This window comes from Phalaenopsis equestris, unplaced genomic scaffold (genome assembly GCF_001263595.1).
Source record: "Phalaenopsis equestris unplaced genomic scaffold, ASM126359v1 Scaffold000787, whole genome shotgun sequence".
NCBI lineage: Eukaryota > Viridiplantae > Streptophyta > Magnoliopsida > Asparagales > Orchidaceae > Phalaenopsis > Phalaenopsis equestris.
The window spans coordinates 31,079-38,068 of record NW_018165227.1 but is presented as its reverse complement, the minus strand read 5'-3'; the positions used below and the strand labels follow the sequence as shown (position 1 = coordinate 38,068).

General features: G+C 32.7%; 1 non-coding gene across 1 annotated transcript; it reads left to right on the top strand.

Moving 5' to 3' along the window:
* Nucleotides 1–3,493: 3,493 nt before the first annotated feature.
* Nucleotides 3,494–3,565, top strand: TRNAD-GUC. Its single transcript has one exon. It is a non-coding gene; the product is annotated as a tRNA-Asp (tRNA).
* Nucleotides 3,566–6,990: the final 3,425 nt, after the last annotated feature.

Sequence of the window (6,990 nt, the reverse complement as noted above, 5' to 3'; positions counted from 1 at the left end):
TACCCAAAATCAACAAATTTGGTCTTTAGGTTTATAGTGTTAGTTGAGGACAAGTAATGTTTAAGTTTGAGAGAATTGATACACTTAAAAATTACCTATTTTTAGTGCATATTTTATGATAGTTTTTTTGCATATTTTTAGTGATATTGCACTTTAAAGGAAGGTATTTTATTTGTTTTTGGTTTCAGGTGTATGGTATGGTCATTTAGAGAAAATTAGGGGAAAATGGAGCAAAAATGGGATACTTTGTTTGGTGTCATAGCGCCACCTCCCGCGCTATCGCGCCACCTGACGAGCGTATTGGGTACTATAGCACGTCAGTAACCACCTTTCTAGAAGATACATTGAATTTGATCCAATTTTGAAGAGGTGCTTGAAGCAACACTTGGTTATTTTCAAAGATCTATTAATAGAGCCAAAAATTATGGGGAGAAGAGGAGGCTTTGGCGTGAGTTTTCATGTGGTGTGTGTATGTGTGTGTGTGTGTTTGTTTCTAAGGAGAGATTGGTGGAGGATTTTGAGAGATATTTGAAAGGAATTGTAGGAACTTTGTGTGGATTAGCAGGAGACTTTGTTGAAAGGATTTTCATCTTTCTTCAAGGAAAAAGCTAAGTATTTTGTTCTTCATTATTTTATAATTTTTAAGCACTTTTCTAGTGAATTTGCTTTGATTTAAATGAAGTTTTTTGTTGTGTTTTCTCCATTCTTAGTTATTAGTTTTTCTTACACTTTTTCCTTGTGATGAGATTTAATCGTGAGTGGAATTAGAATGGTTTGAAGATTTCTTTTATTCCTAAAATTGTGATGATATTTTCATCTGTTCTACATTGACTTTGCAAACTGATCACTTATAAAGTTAAAATTTGTTACAAAATATAATGACCTGGGAGGGCTACGATTTCACCAACTAGTGAGTACGAGATTTCAACTTAGATAGAGCTGTTGCGATCACCTATGGGGGAGTACAAATAGATGGGGAGCTAAGTTTTGATGGGCATATCAATTTGGTCTAGAGTTTGGATCGTAAGGGTCCCAAGTAGGTCCTATAGAGAGAGCACATTGGATAATCTGTCGGTGCCAACAACCAGTCGACTCATAAATATAATATATCGAAGGTTGACTTAAACATGTTATTCTCAGAACTGCTAGTGTCAACCAAAATACTACTCTAATGTAATAATTTAGCATCATCATGACCGAAACAGTGTTGTTATAAGGATTCCTCTTTAGGCTTTTGCTTCAGAGAAAAAGTGACAATGTAAAGTTCTTTCAAGATTTTGAAGCCTCTTATGATCGATATGCCTGACCAAATCTCCTCCATTGATGGCTGACATTATCTCTACGATGTGGATAGTGTTGGCTTAGATTAGTTCATCGGAATTTCATCTATTAGGTCTTTTCCTTATCTTTGGGTCAACACTCTTGGAGTCACAAACTCCTTAAGTTCCTGACCTGGATCAACTCACCAACCTGGCTTTGTAGGCTTTTTCACTCCTTTTTGTCATGACTATGATCCTTATGGTATTTATAGAACTTGTTGGTGTTCCGAAGAAAAGCTCCAATTCTCATCAGTGAAAAGTTTTTGAAGTAGCCCTTATCTTGTATGATGGTTGACATTATCCCCACGATGTGGATGACATTGGCTCATATTAGCTCTTTAAATTCTACTTTTATTGAGTTTTTTTCCTACCTTTGGTTCAACACTCTGATCTTGATTGAATATATTTGTGTAAAAGTTATAAAGTTGACTCCGCTTTATAACGATGCTAAAAACTTGATGTGGTATTTTAGTAATAATAACGTTAAGTTCTTAAGATTGGGATTGTACACAAGTATACATATCGTTATTTAGTAATATAAGACTTTCTATTTAAGTCCCAAATATTTGTCCCACGGGGAAGGTGGTCCCCGGGGAAGGTGTAAATCTGAAATGATAAATTAACTAGGAAATTTACACAAATCAAACAAAATTACTGTCACTAATTTTGAATGTTAAAGATACTATCAAAGCAAAATTATTTACTACTAAAATTATTTACTACTAGCCTAGCAGAATTTAAAAGCAGGTTCTAAAATTAATAACTACTAAACTATGTTTATGTATGAAGTTTTCTAATATGAAAATGTATCTTTCCTATTACAATGAGTTTTTGGTAAAACGAGATGAGATAAATGATTTAAATACGTATTGTGCCAAATAAGAGCAATTTTAATTCTCTACCCTGATTCAGTGTTATAGAAAATCATTTGCTAATCTTAGGTTTAGTCCTTGAAACAGTGGCTAGGCTAGGAGGATACTGGCTCCCACTCCAGAGCTCCCACTTCCCTTCCCTTAAAGGCTAACACTTGCTTTAGTTTTTAAACACTAAGATCGAATTGGGGATTTTTAGTCTGTCACCTTAGAAATCTCCAATTCTACACCCAACAAAGTATGTTTCCCTACTTTTTTGCACTTAATTCCATCAATGAAATATTCCTTCATGGTCTTAAATGTTATGCTCACTCAGTTGTAGAACTCATACTCCATTTCTCGAATCATATGTTTCACAACATATTTTAACAATTCAATTGGTCATATAAAAAAGCAAATTAAAAGCGGAGTTGAAAAACCGTCACAATTTATTTTAAATTTTAACATTGGCACATCCACATTATCTCTTCATTTTACCATATCTCAGAGAAGGAAGAAAGATAAAGGAAACTACTCGGACTTCCTGAGAAAGATACAATAAAACACAATTTTCATATATAAAAGAAAGTACATACAATAATAATAAACAAACAACACTTATTTGAATCTTGTACTACATAATATAACTTCTTATCCAGTTCCATATAATATAGCATTCATTGTATTTTTCTACTATAGGATATTTCATAGCTTTTGCAATATTAAATTTTACTTCTTGATCATTAACTCTCATTATTAACTCTCCTTTTTGAACATCTATCACAGCTCTCCTTGTTGCAATAAATGATCTCCCCAAAATAATAGGAGTCTCTTTATCTTCCTCCATATCTAATACTATAAAGTCTATAAGGAAAATAAATTTATCCACTTTTACTAATACATCTTCTATAACTCATTTAGAATAAGTAATTGATCGATCAACTAACTAAAGAGTTACAGTGGTAGAGGAAATCTCTCCTAAATCTAAACTTTTAAAAATTGATAGAGTCATAAGATTGATACTTGCTCCTAAATCACATAAGACTTTTCCATAAAACTTTTCACCAATTGCATAAGGTATAGTAAAACTACCAGGATCTTTTAACTTTTCAGGAAGCTTTTTCTGGATAATAGCACTACACTCTTCACTAAGTGCAACAGTCTCATAATATGCAAACTTCCTTTTCTTGTTTAATATATCTTTCATAAATTTAACATAACTCAGCATTTGTTCCAAAGCTTCAATGAAAGGAATGTTTATCGTTAACTTTCTAAGGATTTTCAAAAATTTTGTAAATTGTTTGTCTTTATTCTTCTATTTTGGTCGTTGTAGTATAGTGGTGAGTATACCCGCCTGTCACGCGGGTGACCCGGGTTCGATCTCTGGCAACGACGCCAAAAACTTGATCCTAATTGAATATAATTATGCAAAATTTATAAAGTTGACTCTGATTTACAACGGTGCCAAAAACTTGATGTGGTATTTTAGTAATAATAGCGTTAAGCTCTTAAGATTGGGATTCTACACAAGTATACATATCGTTATCAAGTAATATAAGACTTTATGTTTAAGTCTCAAATATCGATCCTACGGGGAAGGTTTAAATTTGAAATGATAAATTAACTAGGAAATTTATAGAAATCAAACGAATTTACTTTCACTAATTTCAAATGTTAAATATAATATCGAAGCTAAATTATTTACTAGTAACAGAATTTAAAAGCAGATTTTAAAATTAATTACTACTAAACTATGTTTATGTAATAAAGTTTTCTAATATGAAAAAGCATCTTTCCCACTACAATGAGTTTTTGGTGAAATGAGATGAGATAAATGGTTTAAATATGTATTGTGCTAGAAGGATCAATTTTAATTCTCTACTCTGATTCGATGTTATAGAATATCATTGGCTAATCTTAGGTTTAGTCTCTAAATTTGTGGCTAGGCTAGGAGGATACTGGCTCCCACTCCAGAGCTCCTATTTCCCTTCCCCTGAAGGCTAACTCTAGCTTTAGTTTTCAAACACTAAGATTGAATTGGGGATTTTTAGTCTGTCACCCTAGAAATCTCTAATTCTACACCCAACAAAGTATATTTTCCTATTTATTGCACTTAATTCCATGAACGAAATACTCCTTCATGGACTTAAATATGATTCTCACTCAGTTGTAGAACTCATACTCCATTTACCGGATCATATGTTTCACAACATATTTTAACAATTCAATTGGCCAGATTGAAAAGTAAATTAAAAGCGAAGTTGAAAAACCACATTATCTCTTCATTTCACTGTATCTTAGAGTAGGGAGAAAAATAAAAGAAACTACTCAGACTTCATGAGAAAGATACAACAAAACATAATTTTCATATATAAAAAAAGTTTCATACAACAATAATAAACAAACAACACTTATCTGAAACACTTTCTCAAAGCAAATTCGTTGTTGCCTCTCTTAAGAAATGTAGGAAGAAAAAATCTCTCACTTCTCTTCCTCTCCAACACTTATTAGAGAAAAATTCACACTTAAAGTAAAATAATAACTCAAAACTATAAAAATAATAACTAACTAATGGTGTGGCATGTTGGTGTGTGAAGAGGAAAACTGAATTGAAGGGTGGGGGGGGGGGGGGGGGTTCTGATCAAATTTTAGCCCTAAATAGAGCCTAGGTCGGTTCTCTAAGAGGTGCATCAAAAAACCCTTTAAAAGCATCCAAATTCATTGAATCTTCTAGAAATTGGCCCTACACAAACACTCGCGCCGTCGGTGACATATGTCATCTATTTAATTCCTTCTTCTCTGTCAAACGGCGCCGTCGACACCCAGTCTGGCGCCATCGGCACTGACCAGTTTTTTAACTTCTCCATTTTGACTCTACATCTCATCCTTTTTGCTCCAAGTCCCTAATATCAACAGCCTGCAATAAAGTATAAAAAATACCTTCCATTAAAGTGCAATATCACAAAAAATGAGTATAAAATATGGGTCTAAAAGTGCATATATTTTTGGTTTATCACACTCCTACGGTCACAAACTTCTAAAGTTCCTTACCTGGATCAACTCTTCTACTTGGCTACTCTTCAACTTGGCTTATAGGATTTTTCACTCCTTTGTGTCATGACTATGGTCCTTATGATATTTATAGAACTTGTTCGTGTTCCAGAGAAAATTTTCAATTCTCATTGGCGGAACCTTTCTGAAGTATATGTTATCTTGTATGATGGCCGAAATTATCCCCAATGTGTGGATAGTGATGGCTCAGATTAGTTTGTAAGAGTCTTCTTCTATTGGGTCTTTCCCCTACCTTTTGGTCAAACTCTTGGGGTCACAAACTCCTTAATTTCCTGACCTAGATCAACTCTTCAACCTAGCTTTATAGGCCTTTTCACTTTTGTTTCATGACTATGGTCCTTAAGGTATTTATAGAACTTGTTTGTGTTCCGTAGAAAGCTTCAATTCTCATCGATGGGACCTTTCTGATGTACTCCTTATTTTATTTGACTTCATCTAACTCACCAATTGAAATTCTTAATCGAGTGAGTTTTAGTGTTTCTCAGTCGCCCAATGATTGGTTGTTTAATCGATCTCATCCTCTATGATAGTTTTTATCAACCTCTCTATAGTCACAAAGCAGCCCACTGTCTTCACATTTGGGTCATGAGTTGTCCTTTGGACTCCATCCATCATTTCATGAGGCTTTCTTCTGTGTCTGATGGCCAGATTGTTCACCTTTCTGATAGGGCGGTTTAAGCATACTCCTCCATCGCGATATGGTGTTGGGTTGTTGTAATCCCATAAAATATTTGAATTGTTTTCTTCTCAGTCACCAAGAAAGGGTGACCTATACAACTGTGGGTTCCAAATCCCACACTTCCAGCAATTCTTGAAATCAAGAGACATTCAAACAAATGTTCTCATTCGGCCCTTTCTTATAGTGCCACAATTTTTGTGAGTTATGACGTGGCTTCTGGATGCTAGCAACATAAGTCATGAACATCTTAGGCATCTCCTCAAGCTTCTCTTCACATTTTTCTTCTTTTCTTTTCTTTTTCTTTTCAGGATTATTTTTAATCCTTTTTTTTTCTTTTCTTTTCTTTTTTTCTTTTCTCTTTTTTTTTTTTTTATGTGAGGATTACTTTTTTTATGTGAGGATTACTATATCTGGATAATCTTTAATGATTTTGAACTTCACAATCCTCTTCTTAAATTTTAAAACTTTTCACATTTCTTCACCATATAAATTTATATTAGCTTTAAAGATCTTTCATAAAATTTTACTCTTTTCTTCTTACGCGAATCTCTAAGATTTTTAATACTTCAAAAATACAAATTCCTTTACTTAAAATAGAAAAACATAGTCTTATTCTATCATACCAAATAATCTTAATCTCTAAAATTAACCTTTATTATTTAAAAATTTTACTTAAGTTTACTATATATTTAGAAACATAGATATAGTCATCTAAAGTTACCCTCTAATACCAAATGTAATGTTAGCAATTTTTAAAATATTTTGAAAATATAATTAATTGAGGCTAAATAAATTTAAGTTTGTTTTCTTAACTAAATAAAATTAAGTTTGTTTTCTTAAAAAGGAATTTCTCTTCCCCCCAAACTTAAATTTGTAAAAGATTTTAAATGAAGAACTTGAAAAATTAAGGGTTAAATAAAACATTTAATACATAAAAAAAGACATACCTGTTGAAGGTTCTAATTTGAAGCTTAGCTCTAAAATAGTGCAGGTGCTAATATGAAAAGCTACAAGACTTAAAAATTTGTTGAGAAAGAGTTAACTACAAATACATTAAATTACTAAAAAC